General features: G+C 38.3%; 1 protein-coding gene across 7 annotated transcripts in view; it reads right to left on the reverse strand.

Annotated features, from left to right (window-relative positions):
* Positions 1 to 26,914, reverse strand: part of ALPK1 (alpha kinase 1) — a 157,271-nt gene that overhangs the window by 117,061 nt on the left and 13,296 nt on the right. For 5 of the 7 annotated variants that reach the window (XM_021676391.2, XM_064383989.1, XM_064383992.1 and 2 more), the window contains exon 2: positions 26,768 to 26,819. The exons of 1 other annotated variant lie outside the window; for it this stretch is intronic. The gene's annotated coding sequence lies outside the window, so the exon portion shown is untranslated. Of the gene's footprint in view, positions 1 to 26,767; positions 26,820 to 26,914 lie in introns of those variants that run through there. One more of the 7 variants, XM_064383996.1, reaches the window with a different exon arrangement.

A 26,914-nucleotide genomic window follows, 5' to 3' on the forward strand; every position in this document is an offset into this window, starting at 1 on the left:
GATGAAAATTTGTAGCTTTATAATATTTAATAATAAAAATGAAAAAGTATAAAATGTGCTTTTATTTCAAAGTAAAAAGAGGCAAACTAAGACTTAAGAAGTTGGGGGAATACATAAACATAATTTTTTTGTTTTTGAGATGGAGTTTTGCTCTTGTTGCCCAGGCTGGAGTGCAATGGCGCTATCTCAGCTCACTGCAACCTCTGCCTCCTGGGTTCAAGCGATTCTCCTGCCTCAGCCTTCTGAGTAGCTGGGATTACAGGCATGCGCCACAACGCCTGGCTAATTTTGCATTTTTAATAGAGATGGATTTCTCCATTTTGGTCAGGCTGGTCTCGAACTCCTGACCTCAGGAGACCCACCTGCCTCGGCCTCCCAAAGTGCTGGAATTCCAGGCTTGAGCCACTACGCCTAGCCACATAAACACGATTTTAAAAAAATAATAATGATATATAAAAAGTAGATAAATTTAAAAAGCTAGTTGTTTTAAAGCTCAGTAAAGTGGCTTTTAGGAAAATCTAATTTAAAAAAGGACTCTTTACAGAATGGGAAAAGGAATAAAAACTCTATTATGATTAAGATTTTAGATATATCATAAACCATGAGGTACAAGACTGATTTTAAAACATGAAAACTTATATGAACTACATTTTCTAGAATAATTTTTAATAGATGATTAAAATTGGTTGAAGAAAGAAAACAATTTCTAGTTACGAATAAGTGAAAAGCTTTGTCTATTATTTCCAAGAAATGTACCAGATTCAGATGTTGTCATAGTCTATTTCCACCAAATTCTTTGGAAATACGTAATTTCCACAATATTTAGATTATATAGATAATAGAAAAATATAAAAGACATTCCTAGTTTATTTTGTAAGTCTGGCATAACCCTATTATTAATACCTAACCAAGACCATGAACAAAAAGATAACTATAGAAGATGCTATTGTTGCCCATTTATATCTCCAAAATATTAGCTGCCAAGTACATGTTTAATAAGAAATGGATTCAAGCTATTTAAAAGGGAAGAAAACTTTACTCAGTTGAATAGAAGAACAACCAAGTGGATAATATTACTGGATTCAAACTCTTAACGGTTGAAAGATGTCATTCTCTCCAAAATCATCTGGATCTTTAGTAAACTCAGTAAAAAACATCCATAGGAATAATTTAGAGCTGGTAAATGTTTAACAATCAGTTCTCCAGGAGAAAATAAAACCCTGGCTTATAGCATTCGTTGATTACTGTTGTATAAATATTCCTACCATGGCTAATTTCAAGCTCTCAATGTGAGATCAATGAGGAATGAGGATAGAGGGGTGACAGGATACACAGCAACATGCCATTATATAGCACATCCACCACAGAGATAGACCAGACATAAGTAACCTCGAAAGCATAGATAATAGTAAAATGCCATTAAATAATTAGGAAATACTTTTGTCAATGTTTTTAAATAACTTATTTAATTTTAAGTTACATACTTAATTTTTAATGATGGTTGTGTTTAACAAATGGCTCACAAAATTTCTGAAAACTTAATAACCAGCTCTTGGCCTGGCTTTGTGGCTCACGCCTATAATCCCAGCACTTTGGAAGGCTGAGGCGGGAGGATTGCTTGAGTCAAGAGTTTGAGAATAACCTGGGCAATATAGTAAGACCTCATCTCTGCAAAAAATTTTTTAAAAAATTAGCCAAGCATGATGACATATGCCTGTAGTTCCAGCTACTCAGGAGACTGAGGTGGGAGGATGGCTTGAGCTGGGAGGGCCAAGGTTGCAGTGAACTGAGATCATACCATTGCACTCCAGCCTGGGCAACAGAGCAAGACCTTGCCTCAAAAAAATAAAAATAAAAGTAGTCAGCTCTCATGAATCAGTATGAGAGAGCTCCAACATACCACTGAGAGGAACCATGAAAAGTTTCTTCTGGAAGAGTGACTAGAAAAAAATGAGGCTTTAAAAAGATTAATATGATAAAATATCCCAATCATTTAGCTGACATTTCATTAGTAATAAAGCTGGCATAAATATATACATGATTGTTTTTCTCCATAAAATTACATTCACTATAGTCAAAAAGGCAGAAAATAACAAGTGTTGGCAAAGATGTGGAGAAAAGGGAGCCCTCCTACCCCGCTGGTGGAAATGTAAGATGGTGCGGTCACTTTGGAAAACAGTATGACAATGTCATAAAAAGTTCAATGTAGATTTATCACAAAACCCAGTCGTTTTACTTTTAGGTATTTAAGAGAAAGGAAACATATATCTACCCAAATTCTTGCTCGCAAATGCTCATAACTGCATTATTTATAATAGCCCCAAAGTAGAAACAACCCAAATGTCTGCCCGAGGATGAATGGATAAAGAATGATAGACCCACACAATGAAATATTTTATCTCGCAATAAAAAGAAACTTGCTCAAAAACATGCTAAGTGAAAAAAGCCGTACAGAAAAAGCACATATTTTGTGATTCCATTTATTTAAAAATTTAAGAAAAGGCAAATCGACAGAGACAGAAAGTAGGTTAATGGAGTGGGAACAAGGGCTAGCGATGAGAACAAGGATTGAATGAAAATCAGCTGCATTTTCATTGCATGAAAATGATCTTATTTGGGTAATTAAAATGTTCTAAAACTGAATTTTTATGATAGTGGCACAACTTAGTGAATTTACTAGAAAAAATTTAATTGTACACTTAGAACGGTTAAATTTTATAATATGTGAATTATACTTCCATAAAGATGTTAAAAATTATATCCAACTAAATTTTTTTTCTTTTCTTTTCTTTTTTTTTTTGAGAAAGAGTCTTGCTCTGTCACCCAGGCTGGGGTGCAGTGGCACAATCTCCGCTCACCGCAATCTATGCCTTACGGGTTCAAGAGATTTTCATGCCTCAGTCTCCCAAGTAGTGGGGATTATAGGCGCGTGCCACCACGCTCATCTAATTTTTGTGTTTTTGGTAGAGACAGGGTTTCACCATGTTGGCCAGGATGATCTTGAACTCCTGACTTCGTGATCTGTCTACCTTGGCCTCCCAAAGTGCTGGGATTACAGGTGTGAGCCACCATGCCCAGCCAGTTAAATTTCATTTATTAATTTTTGGTCATCTTTATTTACAGAAGAGGCAAATGATGCAAAGAGGTTGAGCAACTTGCTTACAGTTAAAGCTTTTTTTAAAACATGAAAATTAATATTTCCAAATGTAGTTTCTGTTTGCCTGTCTTCTCTGGATTCAACACTAAGTGACATCTGTCTGAATCTCATTTTACTCACTATTTTAATGAATCTACTTCCCACTGCCCACTGTACTTCTTCACTGTGTGTGGCCGCTCATTTGATTACTTTTCTGCTGGGATTACTAGGTCTAAAAAACAACAAGTGAAAACCTACACTTTGATTCATTCCCCTGTTCACTTATTCATTCAGATAGTCAACAAATATTTACTGAGTACCTACTATGTGCCAGACACTATTGTAGGCACTAGGGATATAGCAGTAAACAAAAGTAGATTTAATAGTTTTGAGAGGTAGACTCCAGCCAAGGGCCTGTATTGGATGGTTGGTTGGTTGGTTTTATGTTCATTTATTTTTTCAGAAAGCAAAGCCCTATGAAGGATTCATGACAGAGGACTTACATGCTATAAAAAATAAACACTTTCCCTGTCCATTCAGATTGTATAAAGATCCCAAGAACACAAAGGATGAATCAGAGCTGTTGAATTGTGATCCCTGTGAAAGCCCTGCACCTGTCCTCCTCAGGAGAAGTCCAGGAAAGCCAAGAATTAATGGGAAGAAGCTTTATTACTGGAATCTGCTTAGAGTTAACTAGGTCGAGCTTTCCCTTATTCAGATGAAATGGCATTTTGAGATAGAGATTATACTGTCATTGAAAAATATGAAGAGTTATGTTTTTGCCTCCAGATTATGTGGCTTGAATATATTATATGCTGGTCTCTCAAAGCTGGTACTCAGAAACTCACCTCACACAGATATTAGTCCCCGTCCTGCCACATTCCCTCAAACAGGATTCCAGTGAGCTTGTTCATTTCTATCCCAAGATGACTCCAGCTTCTACTTCCTGCTAAGAACATCCAATACTACAGGAGGCCAGGAATCTAACCATCCTCCCTCAAAGGCATTCATATCTACCTTTTGCAAAATGAAAATAACCTTAATCACCTGGCTTATCCTGTTCTTTAGAAAAGACTACAGCTCAACGATTAGAATCACAATAAACCCCCAAAAGCGAATGATTGCATTTCCCTGATTCAAAAAAGGATCTTAACTTAGGTACTGTGAAGTGGAATCCTACCCCTGGAATGTGGTAGGTTGGCAAAGGCTAACCCAAGACCCTTGTTACCCGATCTTCCTTTCTGGCTCTAGCAGTAACTGTATATAAGCAACAATGATCATACAAAACAAAGTAGCCCAGGATTTTTTCCTCATCCAGCTTCCAGCAGAGTAATTAGATTCAAAAGAATCCTATAGCACAAGGATTTGGGTCCAACATTAGAAGGCCCTTTGAATTACCAAGTTTAAAATCATAGTTAAAATTCCTCCTTATCCAGACTTCCCTCGTATCCCCTGGGATATATATGCCTTACTAATATACCAAGATTCTTATATAAAAACTAAGCTTTAAAACTTTAAAACCACCTTAAAACTTTAAAACCATCTTAAAACTTGATATCCGCCAAGTATACACTATCCTAATCAATATTATTTAGATACTTGCTGTATTAACGTGGCCCTGAACAAAGCTTCATTTATTGACGGTATGGACTGGGAAAACTGCTTTTTTTTTTTTTTTTTTTTTTTTTGAGACAGTCTCACTCTGTCACCCAGGCTGGAGTACAGTGGTGCAATCTTGGCTCACTGCAACCACCACTTCCCAGGTTCAAGAGATTCTTATGGCTCAGCCTCCCAGACAGCTGGGACTACAGGTGCATGCCACCATGCCTGGCTAATTTTTGTATTTTTAGTAGAAATGGGGTTTCACCATGTTGGCCAGGTTGGTCTCGAACTCCTTATCTCAAGCAATCCACTTGCCTTGGCCTCCCAAAGTTCTGAGATTACAGGTGTGAGCCACTGCGTCTGGCCTGGAAAACTGTTTTTCTTCAGGAAATTTGTGATGTGCATCTAATGCAGTGCTTAGAGAGAAATTTGTGCTGTATCCTGATCAGGGTGTTTGTTACACAGCTCTATACATTTGTTAAAATTATAAAATAAAGAAAAAATAAAATATCAATGTTGCTCTATGTTAAAAAATAAAATAAACAAAAATAAAATCTATTTATCAAGAAAAAGCTTCAAGAAGCTTCAACGCTTCTCTTAGAGGGGCTGTAGGGCAGAAGTGCTGAAATATCAGAAGGAGAGTCTGACCGAGTTATACCTATACAAGAATGGGCTTACACACCAATAGAATTGTAGAATTTTTTTTTCTAATTTATATCAGCAGAAACTAGTGGAATATGTGTGAAAATGGATTCTTAAGTGCCAAACTAAGGAAGAAGAAAGGAATAGAGCTCCTTTGGGTCAAACATTAATGTGGGTTCATCTACCAGAGACTCTGGTAAATGTGCTAGTTCTGGTGGGTGGGATTGGTTGTGACCATTTGTTCAGTTGATTGACTGGTACCAGGACCCAGTGGTGGCCTACACTAAAGGAAGTCAAGCTGTTAGAAGTTAGATTAGTGTGGATAAAGAAATACAGACGCTTAGAGACAGAAATATTAGAATGGATTTGTGAGGGCCATCTGCTCACTCAACCCTGTAGCATATCACTCCTAATTATATTCCAGGACAGTCCTAGTACCAAAGCATTACAAAATATATTAGTGAGAAAGCACATGTCACTAGAAAGCAAGATGGCAACTATACTTTGTAATCTGGGGATGAAAGTAGAAATGTGCTCCATGACATACTCCCTTTAGAATTGAGAGGATATTGCAGAGGCATAAACCAAGAGGCAAGGTGGGCATAGTTATGCAGGGCCAGATCAGTAATCAGAATGGTTTGACCTGCAAAGATCTTTAGCTTCAGCTTTAATACATGGACAGTACACTAAAGTTTTACTTGATCTGTGTATTATAATTGAAAATCCTAAGTCTGGCCAATAAAAGCGTGGCTTGAGGGACCACAGTCTCGTAGTGTCTTCCTTCCCAGAACTGACTTGGTTCATAGACCCAAAGCCCCTTGCAGGAAATGGAGGCTGGGGACCCTTAAGGTCAAGTTCTTTGAAACAGCATCACAAGGCTTCCTTTCAGCATTCCCCAAAGTGATCTGCGGTAATTCACTAGGGTAAATGTACAATGGGGAAACTAAAATAGCTAGATGTTTTAGGGATTATTGGAATTGTCTCTCAGTGACAGTTAACTCTAGGGACATATAATACCACTACAAGCCAACTATCAGAAGAAAATCCAACAAATAGAAGAAAAGCTTAAGAGCGTTGGGTGATAAATGGAATATTGGAAGACAACTATCTCAGAGTGTTCATTCAGGGTCCAAGAATTCATCCTGTATTTATTTTCCAAGTTTCTGTATATAGAATTAGAGAAGACCTTACTCATCAAGTGACAGAATTCCTACACTGGCTTCCTGATAGTACTGTGTCATAACCTAGTATTCCGGGACCTTGATCATTTCACCATTCCACAGGACATCGACCATGGCCATGTAATTGATGGTAACCAGTCAATGAATCTGCTGAGCATAAATTAGCAAATATATAAGATTCCTTGGTAAGACACATATGTGACTAAGGATAAGAGAAAAATTCCATAGAAGTTCTAGTTCTACTAACTCACTGATGTTTCTGAGAGTCTAGAGATCTGGGGTATATTGAGACATCCCCTTCAAATTGTGAAAGGCAATTTGCTGTACCTTCTTGCATCCAGTTCTAGGAAGAAAGAGGTACAAATACTTGGTGGGCTTTCAGTATTACACAGGCAAATTAACTGGCATTATTCCTTCCTTCTTATTGGTAAACCAAAGGCTTTATGTTTAAGAAAGTTCCCAAACAAAAGAACGTTCTTTTGCGACTTCAGTTTAAAAAACAAACGTTTCTTGCCACTTAGCCCTTGTGACTGTAGAGTGTCTGTGGCAAGTCAGGATATCATACTGATCCATTGAAACTCTTGAATAAGATAATCATAGTACAGACCCCACACTTGAGAGAAAAGTCATACTTCTTTGGCAAATATCTATTTTCCTTGAGAAACATCACCTAGTGTTTGTTATTTGATACTGGTAGAGACTGAGGATCTAGACATAGGAAATCAACTGATTTTATATGAGACCTGAGCTGCCTGTTTGACTTAGATGCGCCTTGTTTGACCTACTTGCAAATTTGGATGTGCATAGCAGCTCTCCATAATCAAGTTGAAGTGGCATGTACAGGAACAGACTTAAGCAACTGCTAAAGGCACAAGAAAGTTTCATGAGCAAGTGGCTCAAACTCTCCTCCCAGTCTTGCTGTGATGCCACCTCTCCTTAGACCCACATATGCGGCGTCATGGGGATTTCTCTACAGACAGGAAAGAAGAGATCTAAGACTGATTTGCTGATGATTATGCATAATACACTGTCATATGTAAACTGATGCAGCATTGGAGCGTGCCTCACTGTCAGCCATGAGAAACAAGTGGGAGGATATATCCTCCCAATAAGCAGACTTTGAGTGGTACCTCAAATTATATACTTTGCCTAGAAGGAAAGATAATCACAGTGCAATTCAATGACAGAGCTGAGAGTTTGGGTTAGATGATGAGGAAATTGAAAGGAACAAGACCGAAGGATGATGACAAGGAGGTTTAGGGTGCAGATATGCATATGAATGTGGATGGACCTCTCAGAATGGCTTCATGATATCAGGATACTTGTGCCCCATGTAAATGTTCACCGAAAGGCTTCCACTGCAGAAGACACCCTCTCAATAATCAGATGGCAAAAGACCAGTGATTCACATGTCAGTTTTTCTGTCTCCCCACTCTCACTATTGTTCCTCAACGAGTTCAAAAACAAAGTGGCTATGGTGACAAAGACGGAGGCTGTGCGTGGGCTCAAACCAAATGAAGTTCCCCTTACCACAGCAGAGCTGCCACCACTACTGAACGCTTGAAATGCCAGCAGTGTGAGCCCTCCATTCAGCTCTAAACCTGAGGGATGAGGGTGGCACAGCTGACCTCCTGATGGCTGATGATAGTGAACCCCTTTCCTCATGGACCTGCAGCAGTTTTTCTCCCTGGAATGGACATTTGTTCTGGATGTAGGTTTGGCTCCCTTGCTATGTTTCTCTTAGCAATACCATCTGTGGACTTACCGAAAGCTTAATTCACCTGCATTAGTCTATATAACACTGCCTCTGGCCAAGGATGCTATAGGGCAAGGCATTTCCCACAGGGTTCATTGGTCATACCATAACCCTGGAGCAGCTGGCCTTATAGAGCAGAGCAATAATCTATTACACACTCTGTTTTAGAGCCAGCTGGAAGGCATTTTATGAGGCAAGGGTACTGGTATAGAGAAAATGGTATATGCTCTGAATCGATAACCAATATATGGTGTTGGTTCGCCCAAGGACAGGTCACATGGGTTCAGGGATCAAAGGGAAGAAGTAGGAGTGAAACCGCTCATACCACCATAAGTACTAGATTTAGTATATTATAACTCTAGCCTTTTAACCAGTTGCAAACACAAGGACTGTTGCCAGTATTCGTATTTTCCTGTTTGTGTGGTAGTGCATGTTCATACCTTAACCCATTTCTGTTTTCCCCTCTCCCTGTTGCCTATTAATCTATACGGGCTACATTGGTGGTGATTACCTTTATAGCTTAGTCTATAAATAACATGTAGGTACTTTTATAAAACTATTGCCAAATGTCTTCTTTCTCTTAAGTGTCCACGCAATAAACTCTTCCTGGAATTCAGTTCCAAAAATAAGTCTGCATTTACAGATGAACTTACACACACCCCTTTACTGACTGATGAAATCTGTACAAATCCAGCTTGTTCCTCTCTTGACTTGGTTGTCTGGAAGCTCAGAACTTTCTGTAAGCTCTGTTGTGTGATTCATTCAACACAGGTTTCCAGGACCCAAGTTGCTTTCTTCATTTATTCTAAATGGTTTCTGATCAGCGGTTTTCGATTTAACTTTTCCTTACGCTGTGTTTATGTACATTTAATAGTGCATGCCACTTCAATTCCTTTTCATATGTACTTAAGTGAATACATAAGTAAATAAACTGTGCCTTTAGTGAAGTAGCTGTAACTTCCCCTTAGCAGCTCACCTGTTCATTCAATCAGTATTTATTGAGTACTTAACATGTACACACATGACAGGCCTATACCTCTCATCCCTGTGCGTGTCTTCATGCCCTTGACCATTGCTATAATTTCATGTCAGATGTCCCACTGTCAACCTCATGAGCAATGCCATGGGGTGAGTATTGCTGCTCTTATTTAGACTGTCTTCCAGGACCTATTTCTGGAAGAGCCTATTTCCTCACTCCCATCCTCTAAAGTCTGCTTTCCACTAATGGGCGCCTCTAAATCCAAATCCACCCTTAGATAACATCTTATCATTTCTGAATGATACAAAAACTTTTATTCTTTCATATTTTAGATGAACTGCAACTTCATGGCTTTTAGAAGCTACCCCCAAACCAAGATGGCCTCATCCTGAGAGCCAAGGGCTTTTTTCGTTTTGAAATAAAGAAGTGAAATACATGGGTCTGGGTGGGGGTAATGTTTTCAGTGAACACAAACATTGTATTTCTGGAAAGTTGTGTTTTGTACTGGCAACAATGAACTAGCATTTCAGTCATAAGTCAGCCTCTTCAGAGTTTGACTGGTAAAAATAAGTGGATTGGACTGGACACAGTCTGCTCAGCTTTTCTCTTTTCTGTTGTTTAGGAATCATGTTTGTCTAATATGGGTACAATTCCCCATAAGAGCTTGGATTATTTTCCTCTTTTTCCCCCCCATCTGATTTTTCCTCTTTCCTGCCTTCTTGTTCTTCCCAAGCGTGTGTATTTATTCTTTCATTCATTTGACATTTTCATAAGTACCTGCTATGTGCCAGGCACAGCGTAAAGGATAAAGGGATGAAAACAGCAGTTTCTGGATCTAGAAGCACACAGTCGTGAGGAGGCCGATGTGCAGATAATGATTACAGCCTTGTGATAAATGACAGAACAGAGGCACCATGGAAGCCTAGCGATGTCCCTTCACCTGACCCACAAGCTGCGAGGCTCTTTGGGGATAATGACCCTGCTTTATAATGCAGCACAAGGTCATCAATCTATCACGTTGGGTCAGGTGCTGGGCTCTTTCACAGCTGAAACAACCAACAAACATCTCAGGCCACTGCATGAGCAGGTGCAGTTTTGGAAGCCACACTGATTTTTCCACAAATCCACATATATGCAGTGTGACCTGGGACAGTACAACTAGTACTCCAAAGTAGAATTTTAAGGGGAAAAAAATCATACTTTTCAAGTAGGGCACGTAGATTACACGAAAGTATTAAAGAGCTTTCTTAGGAGTCCGGAATGCCCAGTGTGGCACTGTAGAAGTCTCTGTCAGCCAGTGAAATGATGTCAGTAAAGGATGGTAATTGGTCCCTAAAGGATTGCCTTGGGGAGTGTGAAGAACAAATACTCAACAGTGGCAACAAGCGAGCAAGGGAGGGTATAATTATTTATCTAGATCAAAAGATGTGGATACTTTGGAGATGTAGGATGCAGTCAGATAATTAAGTAGTGTGACACACGCATTTCTGTACCCCCCAAGAGACTTCCAGGAAAGCTATTTACCTTCCCCATTGGATACTTCTTGCTCTTGTATCAGTGACGAGCAGCCAGTGTGAACAGAGTCAAAACGTTTCTACCAGCTAATGCAGTCAGTCTAGTCTCACAACAGTGCACACGACTGCGGGCGGACTCTTGTCCACAGACAGAAGGAATCTGGGGTGTCAGCAAAGAGTCTCTGGGCCTATGGTCATAAACAGACCTTATTAATGTATCAATTTTACTTAATCCTTTCGTCAACAAAACAAAAACCACTGCTTTGTTTTTTAGGTAGGCATTGCTTAATATTCCCCCTATCCAAGTTCGCCATCTACAGGTCATACCATTTACAAATTGCTTTAAAGGTCTTCAGAAGATGGCATATGAGAATTCACAAGTGCCTCCTCTTCAGGGAGTTTATACCACTAACTCTTGATCGATGCCACGACTGATGACTATTACTACATAACTACTGTCTTTTTAAATATTGACTGCACTCTTCTTTTACGTTACTGCTCAGGGATTTAGGGTAAAAACATAATAGTGAAAAAGAGCTATTAAGTATATGTTTTAGTGGTGTATTTCTTAACTTGTTACAAAAATTCACTCTTTTTTGGTTAACATAAAAGGATCACGCTTTTGGCCAGGCATGGTGGCTCATAGCTGTAATCTCCGTGCTTTGGGAGGCCAAGGCAGGAGGATCACCTGAGGCCAGGGATTTGAGACCAGTCTAGGCAAGATTTTTTTTGTAGAGACCCCATCTCTACAAAAAAAAAAAATTAAAAATCTTATCAGGGCTCAGTTAGTTGTGCATACCTGTAGTCCTCGCTAGTACAGAGGCCGAGGTAGGGGGATCCCTTAAACCTAGGAGTTCAGGGTTACAGTGAGCCATGATGACACTTCTGCACTCTAGCCTGGGTGACAGAGTGAATCAAACCGTCTCTTCAAAAAACAAAACAAAAGCACTTTTCACTTATGTTTTTATCACAAAAGCACTAACAATCGTAACAATCCCCACCCTTTACTGAGCACTTAGGTTGGTATCAGCTTACATATGTTACCTAATTTATTGCTTATGCCAAATGTATGAAGTCTTGTTATTCTCATCCTGTGGCTGAGAAATCTGAGGCTACAAGAGATGATGCAGTTTATTATCTATCGCAGAGCTTGTTAGTAAGTCGCAGAGTTGGTGTTGGAATGCAGGTCTGTTTCACTTCAAACCTGTACTGTGAACACATTCATGATATGGTCTCCAAATATTTTATTTTTCTATATTTCAAATCTAGAATGACTGCCTATGGCTTTTCAACTACCCTCTCCCCCTCACTTCGAAATATGTTTTCTTGGGCAGAGGCATCTCCCTACTTCTTCAGTGTGGAGGACAGAATGACCCTTCTTGATCTACTGCACAATGACTGAGAGTACAGGCACAACTGCAGAGAAGACTCCTGACCACCACGTTAGTCCATCAGCTCCCCGGAAGTCCAAGGTGAAACTGTAACCCGCTCCTCCTCTTCCTGGAGGTGAAATTGGCAAGAGCCTCCTGATCAGATCTGTAGTCATTTGGAGTCCTCCCTATGGGCTCTAAGTGAATCCCTGTTCAATCAACACTGCCTAGGTTTACGTACACAGAGGGGCTAAGGTCCGCTCTGCAAAAGTATCCTCGAATTGGAGTTTCTCTCATATTTTTCTTCAGAGGTTGCCTTTTAAGAAGACCATCAAGAAATTAAAGACACTCAAACTAGCTTTGGCATAAAGGGGAATGTGCTGTACTGGTGGACATGAGGACAGGAAATGCAGACAGTCCTCATGTGGGATTAGAACCAGGAAATGGAAAGCTGTTGGTGGAAGCCTGCCTCTCTCTTTCTCTCTCTCCACAGTGTGATTTATTCATTCCGTAAAGACTTGAATGCTTACTATGTATCAGGTACTGTGCTAGGTGGGGCAAGAATACATACAGAGGTAAACAAAACAGACAAGTCGGCTTCATGTCTCTCTGTAGACCATCTTTATCTGACCCATTTACCATGGCTTTGCATGATCTCCTGACTTAAGCCTTTAATAGAAACTAAGTTGCAGCATCCTTAGTTTAAAGATAAAGTTTTAGCACAACACATGGCTTGTTCCAGCGTTTAATCAGGTATACAACAAAGGGGCTTGGAGTGGGGAGATTTGCATGGACAATCTCAGTAGTCAAGGAAAAATAAATTGTGTAAAAATGATTTATTTATTTATTTATTTGGCCTAAAGTCCCTGACTTCTAATACCCTGACAAAATATTTTAGCTTAATTCCTTCCCTTCAAGGGATCCTGGGAAAGAGAAACTGACTGGTGAAAGAAATAATGATCATCTCTGCTGCGAAGACTTTCAAAGATAAAGGGATGATGACAGTTTCTATAACTTAAGGAAAGAAGGGGAAAGAGCCCTAGGAAGACGAGGCACTCATGCTGAGACAGAAAAGGCTTGGATGGCCCATCCGGAGACACTGGTTTGGGTGTGAGCGGAGGCTTTGAGTAAGGCACTGCGTTGCTCACACAGCCTCCCACCCGGGACCTTAGGGAAGCTGGTGAAATCGCTTGGGAGGGCAGAAGGGAGAGGAGAGAAGAGGAGAATCATAAATCTTAAAAACAAAGCCCTCCCTGCAGTGCCTGAAAAACTCATAGTTGCTTAAAAGCTCAAATTATTTAAGGTTGCCTGAAACATTTGTGAACCCTGGAGGCAATCAATCTCCAATTATGAGAGCAGCAGATGGAGAGCAGTGATACTATAGCAGTAGCTCACGAAGACTGGAAGGCATCCAGGAAAAAGGTGGACAGGGAGGCTAAAAGTTGAGATGTGCAGTAACAAAACTCTGTATGATTGCCCCTTAAGTTTTATAGACATGAGGGCTACTGTGGTCCAGAGAAGGAGTATTTACAGTCATCAATGTAAATGTGAACTCTACTCATGAGTCTGGACTTTCAACTGGAATGTCCTGAATATGCCCCAAGTCCCTCACTTCGAATACCTGGACAAAATATTTCAGCTTAATTCCTTCCCTTCAAGAGAATCTTGAGAGGATATGATATCTCATTTGCTTAGCTATACATTTCTAAGGAAGTGTTTAAGTTTGAGCAAATTTATTCATATAATCTACTTTGATTTGTAGTTCAATTTATAATTTTGGGGAAAAAATCGTGGCTGGGCAATGGGTATAGTATCTAAAGTTTTCAAAGGAATTTGGTACACGCCAAAAGGCTTCGTATATAAAGAACTGTGATTACCGTAGTGCTAATTTAGGGAGATATGTGCATTACCTTAAGTTATGTGAACTTCATCAGTGATTATTTTGTATAGCGAATCCTAGATTCATTTTCCATGAAGTAATGTGCTTAGGTATTTTATTATAAAGCCAAGTAGTCTATGATGTCTTAGCTTTTGTTATTCTTCTGATTTTTCCTCCTTATAAGATCTGAAATTTGGAACTATTCCCTGAAGGGATTCACTCTATTTGTCCTGCACTCCTTCTTTTTGGTTCTCCAGTGATTCTCCTTCTTCTCATTTATTAATTAATTTGCTTCAACAAATATTTGTTGAACTCCTCTGATGTGCCAGGGTAATCACGATTTTTACTTTCACAGAATATTTTTGGGACGGATAATCTACCACCAGCTCTGGGCATCTCTGCAATTTCTTGCAGTGTGTGTCAAGAATGAGAGATCAGGCCTGGTGCAGTAGCTAACACCTGCAATTCCACCATTTTGGGAGGCTGAGGCAGGATGTTCATTTGAAGTCATGAGTTTGAAACCAGCCTGGGCACATAGTGAGACCCTCATTGCTACAAATTAAAAATAAAAATATTAGCCTGTAGTGGTGGCATATACCTGTAATCTTAGCTATTCAGATGCAGAGAGGGAGGATTGCTTGTGTCCAAGAGTTTGAGGTTGCAGTGAACTATGATTGTACCACTGCACTCCATTCAGGGCAATAGAGTTAGACCCTGTCTGAAAAAAAAAATGCCAGGCTAACCTCTGTTTACCTGGGCAATTTATTAGAATTTGCAGCATCTTTGAGGGATGAGGTCATGTCTTTCACTGGGACAAAGAATAGGCTTTTAATAAAAGCAGTGGGCTCCCTAAGCCCAGTGTTCCTTGGCAGCAATAAAGACAAACCCACTGACTACATGCACAGCATCCATTGGCCCACTCACTACTCCAGTGGGACTTGGAGGACATGAGGAGCAGATGTCAGCATGATGTTCATGTTGCTTGAGGCACTATGTCTCTGACCCAGGAGTTTCATGTCTTCTGCCAACATCCATGAAATAACTGGCTACCTCGTTAGCTTCTAAGGGGAGTAAAAGCAAATTACAAATCCTGACAAACGTAATCATTTCCAAGAATTGCATCACCCATAGGTGTGCCTCTCACAGAGTAAAATTTTGTGTAATTTCCTAAATATCCATCTTAACTGAAATAGCATAAAGGAAAAAAAATGGCAACTTTATTTGACATACATTTTTTTGTGTGTGTTCTATGTTGTTCAAAATGTATAGCCTGCATATTACCAATTCCATGCTCTTCACAAAAACAAATTCTTAAAGATTAAGATTTGTGGCAATTTTCTTCCAATAATGCAAATTAACCAAAATTTTCCAGATACATGCTATGTGCCAGGGTCTGTAAGGTGATAGAAGGATGAATAAGACACAGTTCTAGAATTTTAGGGCTCAGGTTTACTAGAGATGACAGACACAAATACGTCTGAAATAAAAGACTGTATCTGCTCAGATATAGTTTAATTCTAAGCAAAGAATGGGCAAAGAATGATTGTGATTTGTAGCTCAATTTACCATTTTTGGGGGAAAAAATTGTGATTTCTTTTTCAGGTAAAGGGAGGTTTAGATAAGTTAGGCTTTGTTTAGAAGACCAAATAGGACACTGAAAGATGGGTAAGACTCCAGCCAGAGGAAGTGGAAGGGGTAAAGTCTGAGGAGCAAGAGCAGGTGGCATTGTGAAGAGATGAATGTCAGACAAATGTGGTGAGATGTGGGGAACAGCAAGAGCAAACACACAGAGGGAACTTAGAGAGTGACTGAGGTGGCTGGAGTTGGACTGATTACTAACATACACTTTAAGTTTAGCTGCTCATGGAGGGATGGGGTATTTTTTGTTTGTTTGTTTGAGTTGGAGTTTTGCTCTTGTTGCCCAGGCTGGAGTGCAATGGCACAATCTCAGCTTACCGCAGGCTCCGCCTCTCAGGTTCCAGCGATTCTCCGGCCTCAGCCTCCTGAGTAGCTGGAATTATAGGCGCCCACCACCACACCCAGCTAAAATTTTGTATTTTTAGTAGAGATGGGGTTTCTCCATGTTGGTCAGGTTGGTCTACAACTCCAGAACTCAGGTGATCTGCCCACCTTGGCCTCCCAAAGTGCTGGAGTTTCAGGCATGAGCCAATGCGCCAGGCGGGGGCGTTTTAACAACACTTGAAGTTGGCAAAGTACTTCATTGCTGTACAGCAACTACTCAAATACTCTTTAGTAATGTTGTTTCCATGAATCTCTTAATTTTACCTTATCTATTTATTCATTTTTAAAGGAAATAAATGACAAAAATGGGTATTAAGAACTTACATTGTTCTTGAGTCCTATTTCAATTTCACTTCATTTCCCTTTTTTGAGTTGAGGCCAAACTCATTAATCTGGGGCCCTGTGGTAGATTGTTTCTTATTTTTTGTTTTTCTCCATTTTAACTAATGAATTAATTATGCAGCTTTGTTTAATATCTGTCTTCCTCACTATAATTTAAGCTCCAAGAAAGCAGGAATTGAGTTTGTTCTGTTCCCTTCTGTAACCTTAGTCAGTACCTTGAATAATTCCTAGCACATGTAGTAGGTGCTGAAAAAAATGTGCTGTTGTTAAATGTTTATAAAAGCACATGCAAGCTAAATTTAGGTAACCTATCTTGTTGATTAATCCTATGCATTGCTGACTGTTGATAAGTTGGAAATATTTCTTTTTATTTCAGGGATATCTGTAATGTTCAAAGAAGATGCCTTTTATCACCTCTAAAGTATTAAATACTCTGCCTACACTCTTGAAGTGGCAAGAACAACATGATTAATTTTAATTCATACTCTTGTCTTTTTGAAATAATGTAAGATTTTTAGAATATCTCTTAATGTTGATTCTCATCAGTCTTATCAGAAATTTCCGCAAAATTTGCTTTATAAGTACATTATCAGACTATCTGAAAATTCTGTGACAATGTTTATGTCAAAGATTCTGGCCCATAAAATAAGCCAGTCTGGGTGTTAATGAGCATGCCAGCACCAATAAATGTTAGCCGTCATTCACATCACCCCCACCCCCAGTGTTGATGGTTTTCAACAGTTTCTGACAGTAAGTTGGGTTCTTCTTTCTAGTGCCTCACTGCCGTCCTCTACTGGTGGCACTTATCACTACAGGTGTAAGCAATTTCACTTTTACTAGCATATTTATACTTAATAATGAAAACAAATGCGGTACTCTACAGACCAGAACATGCCTAAAAAATTTATAAGACTTAGTAATGGCCTGGAATAGTGGAAACTTTTGTGGAACATTAAAATAGCAATGCATATTACTCAACTGACAAATACTCGTATTTGAATTACATTTCATTGAAAACCCATTAATCTTTTCGAATTTTAGGAAAAAATTCAGTAATCCACTGTCCCAAAATCTATGATGTTTCAATATAGCAATGATTAAAATTATAGTTGTATGCAAATACATGCAAATTAAACAACCTGCTCCTGAATGATTGTTGGGTCCACAATAAAATCAAGATGGAAATTTAAAAATTCTTTGAACTGAATGTTAACAGAGACACAACCTACAAAACTCTGGGATACAGTGAAGACAGTGCTAAGAGGAAAGTTCATAGCATTAAATGCCTATATCAAAACGTCTTAAAGAGCACAAATACACAATCTAAGGTCATACTTCAAGGAGCTGAGAAGCAAGAACGAACCAAACCCAAACCCAAACCCAGCAGAAGAAAAGAAATAACCAAGATCAGAGCAGAACTAAATGAAACTGAAACAAAAAAATACAAAAGATAAATGAAACAAAAAGTTGGTTCTTTGAAAAGTTAGATAAAATTGATAGACCATTAGTGAGATTAACCAAGAAAAGAGAAGATTCAAGTAAGCTCGATTAAAAAAGAAATGGGAGATATTACAACCAATATCACAGAAATACAAAAAGTCATTTAAGGCTACTGAACACATTTACACACATAAACTAGAAAACCCAGAGGAGATGAATCACTTCCTGGAAATACAAAACCCTCCTATATGAAACCAAGAAGAAATAGAAACTCTGAACAGACCATTAACAAGAAGTGCAATTGAAATGGTATCTACAAAGTTACCAAGAAAAAAAGTTCAGGATCAGACAAATTCACAACTGAATTATATCAGACATTCAAAGAAGAATGGTATCAATCCTATTGACACTATTCCAAAAGATAAAGAGGGAATCCGCCCTAAATCATTCTATGAAGTCAGTATCACCCTAATACCAAAACCAGGAAAGGACATACCAAAAACAAAAAAAAGAGAAAATTACAGACCAATATTCCTGATGAACATAGATGCAAAAATCCTGAACAAAATACTAATAGAATCTAACAGCATATCAAAAAGATAATCTACCATAATCAAGTGGGTTTCATACCAGGGATGCAGGGATGGTTCAACATCTGGAAGGCAATAAATGTAATACACCACATAAACAGAATTAAAAATAAAAATCACCTCGATAGATGCAGAGAAAGCATCTGCCAAGATCCATCATCTCCTTATAATTAAAACCCTCAACAAAATTGGCATAGAAAGGACATACCTTAAGGTAATAAAAGCCATTTATGACAAACCCATAGCCAACATTATATTGAATGGGGAAAATTTCAAAGCATTACTCCTGAGAACTGGAACAAAACAAGGATGTCCACTCTCACCATTTCTATTCAACATAGTACTGGAAGTCCTAGCCAGAGCAGTCAAGCAAGACAAAGAAATAAAGGGCATCCAAGCTGGAAATGAAGAAGTCAAATGGTCACTGTTTGCTGATGACATGATTGTATACCTAGAAAACCCTAAGAACTCATCCAAAAAGCTCTTAGCAAAGTTTCAAGATACAAAATTAGTTAAGTTTCAGGATACAAAATTAATGTACACAAATCAGTAGCCCTGCTATATGCCAACAATGACCAAGCTGAGATTCAAATCAAGAACTCAACCCCTTTTAAAATAGCTGCAAAAAAAAAAAAAATACTTAGGAATATACTTAACCAAGGAGGTGAAAAGCCTCTATAAGGAAAACTACAAAACACTGCTGAAAGAAATCACAGATGACAAAAATAAATGGAAACACATCCCATGCTCATGGATGGGTAGAATCAATATTGTGAAAGTAACTACACTGCCAAAAGCAATCTACAAATTCAATGCAATTCTCATCAAAATACCACCATCGTCACAGAATTAGAAAAAATAATTCTAAAATTCACATGGAACCAAAAAAAGAGCCAGCATAGCTAAAGCAAGACTAAGCAAAAAGAACAAATCTCAAGGCATAACACTACCTCATTTCAAACTATACTATAAAGCCATAGTCACCAAAACAGCATGGTTTTGGTATAAAAATAGACACACAGACCAATGGAACAGAATAGAGAACCCAGAAATAAAGCCAAATACTTACAGCCAACTGATCTTTGGAAAAGCAAACAAAAACATAAAGTGGAGAAAGGACACCTTTTCCAACAAATGGTCCTGGGATAATTGGCTAACCACATGTAGGAGAATGAAACTGGATCTTCATCTCTCACTTTATCCAAAAATCAACTCAAGATGGATTAAGAACTTAAATCTAAGACATGAAACTATAAAAATACTAGAAAATAACATTGGAAAAACCCTTCTAGATATTGGTTTAGGTAAGGAGTTCATGACTAAGAACCCAAAAGCAAATGCAGTGAACACAAAGATAAATTGCTGGGGCTTAATTAAACCAAAGAGATTTTGCATGGCAAAATGAACAGTCCGCAAGGTAAACAGACAACCCACATAGTAGGAGAAAATCTTCACAATCTACATCTGACAAAGGACAAATATTCAGAATCTACAATGTACTCAGCCAAATCAACAAGAAAAAAACAAACAAACCCATCAAAAAGTGGGCTAAGGACATGAATAGACAATTCTCAAAAGAAGATGTACAAATGGCCCACAACATATGAAAAAGTGTTCAACATCATTAATAATCGGGGGAATGCAAATCAAAATCACAATGTAATACCACCTTACTCCTCATAGAATGGCCATAATAAAAAAAAAAATTAAAAATAGTACATGTTGGTGTGGCTGCAGTGAACAGGGAACAGTTCTACACTGATGGTAGGAATGTAAACTAGTACAACCACTATGGAAAACAGTGTTGAGATTCCTTAAAGAGCTAAAAATAGAACTACCACTTGATCCAGCAATCCCACTCCTGAGTATCTACCCAGAGGAAAATAAGTTATTATATGAAAAAGATACTTGCACATACATGTTTATAGCAGTACAATTCTCAATTGCAAAAATGTGAAACCAACCCAAATGCCCACCAATCAACAAGTGAATAAAGAAACTGTGTTGTATGTATATGTGTATATATATGATGGAATACTATGCAGCCATAAAAGGAATGAATTAATGGCATTAGCAGTGACCTGGATGAGACTGGAGACTATTATTCTAAGTTAAGTAACTCAGGAATGAAAAACCAAACATCGTATGTTCTCACTCGTAAGTGGGAGCTAAGCTATGAGGATGCAAAGGCATAAGAATGACACAGTGGACTTTGGGGACTCAGGGGGAAATGGTGGGAAGTGGGTGAGGGATAAAAGACTACAAATAGGGTGCAGTGTATACTGCTCAGGTGATGGGTGCACCAGAATCTCACAAACCACCACTAAAGAACTCACTCATGTAACTAAATACTACCTGTTCCCCGATAACCTATGGAAAAAAAATTTTTAAAAATACTGTGAAAATGACCATACTTCCAAAAGCAATCTATAAAGTCGGTGAAATTCCCACCAAAACACCACCATCATTCTTCACAGAATTAGAAAAAAAAAACCCTAAAATTCATATGGAATCAAAAAAAGAGCCAGCATAGTCAAAACAAGACTAAGAAAAAGGAACAAATTGGGAGGGATCACATCACCTGATTTCAAACTATACTATAAGGACATAGTCACCAAAACAGCATTGTACAGGTATAAAAATAGGTACATCAGCCAATGGAACAGAATAGAGAACCCAGAAATAAAGCCAAATACTTACAGTCAACTCATCTTTGACACCCTATTCAACAAATGGTGCTGGGATAGTTGGCAACCCACACGTAGGAGAATGAAATGGGATCCTCATCTCTCACCTTATACAGAAATCAACTCAAGATGGATCAAATACTTAAATCTAAGACCTGCAACCATAAAAATTCTAGAAGATAACATTGGAAAAATCCTTCTAGACATTGGCTTAGGGAAAGACTTCATGACCAAGAACCCAAAAAAATCAAATGCAAGAAAAACAAAGATAAATAAATGGGACTTAAATTAGTTCCACTATGGAAAACAGTGTGGAGATTCCTTAAAGAGCTAAAAGTAGAACCAGTCTTTGATCCAGCAATCTCTACTGGGTATCTAGCCAGAGAAAAAGAAGTCATTATTTGAAAAAGACACTTGCACACACATGTTTATAGCAGCACAATTCACAATTACAAAATCTTGGAACCAAGCCAAATGGCCATTGATCAACTAGCTGATATATATATATGTATATATATATATATATATACATATATATATATCTCACAGTTTATACATATATATAATATATATTACAGTTTCTCTCTCTATATATATCACAGTTTCTTTATCAACTCATTGACTGATAGCCATTTGGGTTGGTTCCACAATATATATACAGATATATATATACACACACACACACATATATATATATACACACACACACACACAGATATATATATATATATATATAGATATATATATCTGTGGAAAGTTTTATATATACATATTATATATATAATAGGATACTACTCAGCCATAAAAAGGAATGAATTAATGGCTTTTGCAGCAACCTGGATGGGATTGGAGACTATTATTCTAAGTGAAGTAATTCAGGAATGGAAAACTAAACATTGTATGTTCTCACTTATAAATGGGAGCTAAGCTATGAGGATGCAATGACATAAGAATGATACAATAGACTTTGGGAACTCAGAGGAAAGAGTGGGAGAGGTGTGAGGGATAAGACTACACAGTGCACACTACGGTGTACACTGCTTGGGTGATGGGTGCACCAAAATCTTAGAAATCACCACTAAAGAAGTTATTAATGTGACCAAACACCATCTATTCCCCAAAAAGCTATTGAAATAAAAAAAAATTATAATTATTGCCTGGGAAACATGGTGAAGCCCCATCTCCACAAAAACCACAAAAATTAACCAGGCATGGTGGCTCATGCCTGTATTCTCAGCTACTTGGGTAGAGGTGAGAGAATCATCTGAGCCCACTAAGCGAAGGCTTCAGTGAGCTGAGATCGCGACACTGCACTCCAGCCTGGGTGACGGGAGTGAGACCTTGTCTCAAAACAAAAACAAACAAACAAAAATTTCAGTTGTACTATCTCTGGAGCAAGAACTTGCTAACCAAACTAATAGTGTAATAGCATTGCAGGGCCTGTTTAAACTGTTTGGGGAAAAATTCATTAAATTATTACTTTAGAATGACTATATAAGAGAAATACTGATAATGCAGAAGAATCTTATCTATTAAATGCTCCATGGGTCTGTAACTTGCAAACTATACTGGTTCTGAACATGTACGTGCCCCAAAGTCTTTGGGTTTTTTTTTTTTTTTGTCTCCTTCCTTACTCTCAGCACACACCCTACAGGCAACAAAGCTGCCAACCTCACCTCATAAATACGGTCTTTGCTTTCTCAGTCTCTCTTCTTGCTGCCTGTTACAGGATTTCTCCTTGTGTAGTTTGGACCACTAGCCTCCAGGCTAGTCTCCCTGCCACTTGTCTCTTTCCCAGTTCCCATTCTTTATGCTTCATGTGCTGCCCAGATAGATTCTTAAAAGGCAGAACTGATTATGTTACTTCTCTACTTAGAAATTCCTGGCTCATTGTTGCCTGTAGAATGAAGCCCAAACTCCTGCACTTGGCGTGGAGGGTCCAAGCTGCAGTGAACTTGCCCTTAGTACTCTGATATAGTGTCCCCAGGACTCTGTTTTCAATTCTATAGCAGAGTCTGACATCATGCTCTGTCATAATTCAGTTACTTAACTGTCTCCCAATGGACTGTGACTCCTGTGGGTGACCACAGTGTCTCACTCAATTTTTCATCTCAGCATCTCATGCTGTGACTAGCACACTATAGAAGCTGTGTGAACACATAAATGAATGAATGAATGCTCCTCTCCCCATTTTTATCTAATAAACTCATCAGTTTTCAAGTATTAGCTTATAAAGATGCTTCTCTGAAGACTTTCTTGACTCTAATATGGCAGAATTAATTGCCGTCAGAGTAGTTGCATGTACTTCAGGCTTCCGTGTTAGGTCATAAGTGCCAAAAGCAACCTGCAGGACTGGAAAGGATATGAGCTTCAGAGGCAAATGACCCTGGGCTAACAGTTCAGCCCTGCCACTCACTATCTGTGTCACGTTCTAGAAGTAGCTCAGCTTTTCTGAAATGAGCATTAGTTTCTTCATCTTTTTTTTTTTTCTTTTTTTTTTTTTGAAACGGAGTTTCGCTCTTGTTACCCAGGCTGGAGTGCAATGGCGCGATCTCGTCTCACCGCAACCTCCACCTCCTGGGTTCGGGCAATTCTCCTGTCTCAGCCTCCTGAGTAGCTGGGATTACAGGCACGCGCCACCATGCCCAGTTAATTTTTTGTATTTTTAGTAGAGACGGGGTTTCACCATGTTGACCGGGATGGTCTCGATCTCTTGACCTCGTGATCCACCCGCCTCGTCCTCCCAAAGTGCTGGGATTACAGGCGTGAGCCACCGCGCCCGGCCTAGTTTCCTCAACTTTAAAAGGAGTTAACACCACTTCCCCATAGGACTGATGCAAAGATTAAATAAGCAAGTAAAAGTTCACGACACATGAAAATTTAATTAAATTTCTGTATTTATTTCCTTCCCCTGAGGGTGAAGACCCTATTTAATTTATACTAGGTTCCCAGAACTTCAGAAACTATAGAGAATCAGTAAATGTTTGTTGAGTAAATAAATGAATCCCAGAGTTGTAGTTAGTCAAAAGTAGTGTAAGTATATATTTTAAAAAGGTCTTTTAAACTAATAAAAATGTATGTTAATTCTTTTCTACCCACTTAGTATAAATATCACATCCTAATACTCTGAAATGTCTTGAATCAGATTCTTCTCATTTTTATGATTATATTATCTAAAGTTTACACAGGTCTTATGGTTTGAGGCATAGTATTTTCAGACCTTTCAATTATACTTCTGTTTGTACATTTCTTTTTTGTAGTCACTGTAAAGTATGTTTGTGAAGTGTTTGAATAATAAGTAACATTTATTTTGTAAGGGCATACATATATAATAATTTTAAGTAAGACAAAGCAAAATATAAAATTATTCATACAGTGTAATAACAACTCTGTAAAAAATCATCAAAAATCATTGACATTTTCTTCCAGAAGTAGAAAAATCCATCCTAAGATTCATATAGAATCTCAAGGGACCTTGAATAGCTAAAACAATTTTGAAAAAAAAAGAAAATTGGGGGACTCAGACTTCCTGATTTCAAAACTTGAAGCTACAGTAATCCAAACAGTAGTATAGACCATTGATATATAAGAAGCCCAGAAATAAACCATCACATGATTTCCAACAAGAGTGCTAAGATCATTTCTGAGGAAAGAATAGTTTTTTCAACAAATGGGATTGGGAAAACTGTATATCCACATACAGAAGAATGAAGTGGGACCCTTACTTTACAACACCACATACAAAAATTAACTCAAAATGGATCAAAGACTCAAATGTAAGAGTTAAAACTAAAGAAGTCTTAGAAGAATACATAGGAGAAAGGCTTCATGAAATAGGATTTGGCAACAATTTCTTTTTACATGACATGGAAACCAGAGGCAACAAAATCAGTAACAGATAAATTAGACTACATCAAAATCGAAAACTTTGGACGTCAAAGGGCACAATCAGCAGAGAGAAAGAAAACTTATGAAATGAGAAAAAAAATTTGCAAACCATAGCTGACAATGAGTTAACATCCAGAGTATATAAATCACAACTGTAACTCAACAACAAAAACATCAAACAATCCAATCAAAAAATGGGCGAAGCATTTGCATTTGAAACTACAATTTTGGAAACTTAAAGCTAAGGTAATTTGGATTTGTTATTTGACTCATCCACTAAAGTTTTTTGTTGTTGTTGTTGTTTGAGATGGAGTTTTGCTCTTGTTGCCCAGGCTGGAGTGCAGTGGCACGATCTTAGCTCACTATAACCTCCGCCTCCCAGGTTCAAGCCATTCTCCTGCCTCAGCCTCCCGAGTAGCTGGGATTACAGGCATGCACCACCATGCCTGGCTAATTTCGTATTTTAAGTAAAGATGGGTTTTCACCATGTTGGACAGGCTGGTTTCGAACTCCTGACCACAAGTGATCCACCCACCTCGGCCTCCCAAAGTGCTGGGATTACAGGCATGAGCCATGGCGCCCAGCCTGTTGTTGTTGTTTAAAGTGCTTATCAGCATAATGATAAATGTCATGTGTACTTGTGAAGAAACATGCTTTTTGGTCCCTTTTGGGAATGGGAGGCACTCCTTGATCTTTATGAATGACAGGTTCCTGTTTTGCCTTACTGCTTAACTTAATGTAGTGGAATAAAGCAGACAAAGCTTGAAAAAAAATGGGCAAAGTTTGAATAGACATTTCTCTAAAAAAGATATACAAATGGCCAATAAGTACAGAAAAAGTCCTCAACATCGCTAGTCATTACAGAAATGCAGGTCCAAAGCACAATGAGATACTACCTCACACCCATCAAGATGGCTACCACGAAAAAAAAAAAAAAAAAAAAAACAGAAAATAACCCTTTGGAAAGGATGTGGAGAAATCAGAACTCTTGTGCACTATTGACAGGATGTCACTGTATGCCAGTTTTTCAGAAAGTTAAAAATAGAATTACCATATGATCTGGCAATTCTACCTCTATATACACCCAAAAGAATTGAAAATGGGAACTTGAGGAGATGTTTGTATACCCAAGTCCATCACATGATTAGTAATAGCCAAAATAGAGAAGCAGTCCACTGAATGGGTGAATGGAGAAACAAAATTGGTATGTACATGCAATGAAATATTATTCCACCTTAAAAAGGAAGGCAATTCTGACATGTGGATGAACCTTGAGGACATTATAGTAAGTGAAGGAAGCCAGTCACAAAAGAACAAATACAGCATGATACAACTTACATGATGAACCTAGAGTAGTCACACTGATAGACCCAGAAAGGAGAATGGTGTTTGCCAAGGGCTGGGGAAGAGGGAAATGGGAGTGCAGAGTTTCAATTTTGTAAGATAAAAGAGTTCTGTTGCTGGTTGGTAGTGATTGCAGTGCAACGATGTGAATGTACTTAATACCATTGAAATGTGAACTTAAAATGGTTAAGATGGTATATTTCATATTATGTGTATTTTACCACAATTCAAAAAAATTATTGAAGAATAAGCAGAAGTAAATACAGTGAAATGTGGAATGTTTGCCTCTAAGTGGTACCTTTCTATTATTTTCCTCTTCCTCTCCTATTTTCTATAATGACTATGCATTGCTAGGAAAAAAACAACAATTCAAAAAGTTTCATATGAAAACTTACCCAGAGTTGGGGTTCATGAGATTTCAATCCATTCCTGATTTAGGAGAACTTCCTAGTTAAGAAAGAGACATTTAAACAGAGTACTTTGTTATACTTAGAGAATAAACAGAAGAAGGAATCATTTCTATTCTACTTCTTGCATTATGT

This window comes from Aotus nancymaae, unplaced genomic scaffold (genome assembly GCF_030222135.1).
Source record: "Aotus nancymaae isolate 86718 unplaced genomic scaffold, 86718_ANA_hifiasm-v0.15.2.pri h1tg000033l, whole genome shotgun sequence".
In the NCBI taxonomy this organism is placed as follows: domain Eukaryota; kingdom Metazoa; phylum Chordata; class Mammalia; order Primates; family Aotidae; genus Aotus; species Aotus nancymaae.